Source organism: Alexandromys fortis, unplaced genomic scaffold (assembly GCF_014885135.2).
Source record: "Alexandromys fortis isolate MF-2015 unplaced genomic scaffold, M_Fortis_MF-2015_v1.1 scaffold_46, whole genome shotgun sequence".
NCBI lineage: Eukaryota > Metazoa > Chordata > Mammalia > Rodentia > Cricetidae > Alexandromys > Alexandromys fortis.
The window spans coordinates 2435656-2437029 of NW_026067919.1; positions in this window are offsets into that span (position 1 = coordinate 2435656).

The window sequence follows — 1374 nt, forward strand, 5'->3', positions numbered from 1 at the left end:
TATCTACCTATGTTCTGATATATCAGGCCAAACAGTTTTCTTTATTAATTAACCAATGAAAGCAACAAATAGATAGAAGACCCATCTACATCAGAACACCCCAATACAGAAGAAGCAGAAGAAAATGATCTATAAAGAGAAAAATTACTCTCAAAGAAATGGAGGAAAGGACAAACAAAAAATGGGAAGACATCAACAGACCCCTTAAAGAAAACCAAGAGAAAGCAATCAAACAGGTGAAAGAAATGATTCAAGACTTAATCAAGTGAAGATTAAAAATAAACTTCACTCAGTCATCACTCATTCATTCTGTATGCATCCATGCCCCACTGTGCTGCCCTGACCGCCCTCACTGCCATGAGTTCAAGTGGTCCTCCTCCTTGGATTCCCAGAGAGGCAGGACTTGAGTGATAATCTGCCATGTCTGGCATGTGGCCTTACTTTAAGTAATAGCTTCTCCTTCATTGCTTTCTACTACCGCCTTTGGAACTTGGCAGCAACACACATTGACATTGTCAAGAAAACTGAAGACTAATGGAGCTGACCAGTGTCTATCACAGTCCACCTACTTGTTCTTTCACTGGCCTAACAGAGCTCATTGAGCGGCTACGGTGATCTGGGCTGAGTGTGGGAGCAGGTGAGCTGAATGCCAAAGTCTGTATGGTCCTATGACCTACTGTGGACCTGGCTCCACAATGTCAACACCCTAGTCCCTGGCAAGGGCCTGGCATGGTCCTTCTAGAATGCTCTGGTGCTAAATACTCTGTGTTATTTTGGCATTTGCCTCTCCCTGTCCCTTTACTCCAGAGGCTGTATGAGTCCAAGCAACTTTCCCATCTTCTCTCCAGGGGGAATAGATCCTATGCATGTGTGAACGGTTTTGTTTTGAAGGCAGAGATCATGTCATAAAGTTAATCTTTTTGAAGTGAGAAAATTAAACCATCATAGTCATTTTAAGTACACTTATGCCCACTGAAGGGAATGGACTATTGGCCCAGGTCAGGTGCTCAGAGACAATGTCTTACCATATTAAATTAAATTAAAGTCAACAAAGATTTATTGTTAGAAAATCATTGTATACATATAATATTAGCAGTTGGGTCCAGAGAGGTTTGTATTATATGTTATCTTTTTTTTGGGTTTTTATTTTATTTTTTTAATTTATTTATTTCTTTATTAATTAATTAAAGATTTCTGTCTCTTCCCCACCGCTGCCTCCCCTTTCCCTCCACCTCCCCCAACCAAGACCCCCTCCCTCGTCAGCCCAAAGAGCAATCAGGGTTCCCTGCCCTGTGGGAAGTCCAAGGACCACCCACCTCCATCCAGGTCTAGTAAGGTGAGCATCCAAACTGCCTAGCCTCCCACAAAACCAAT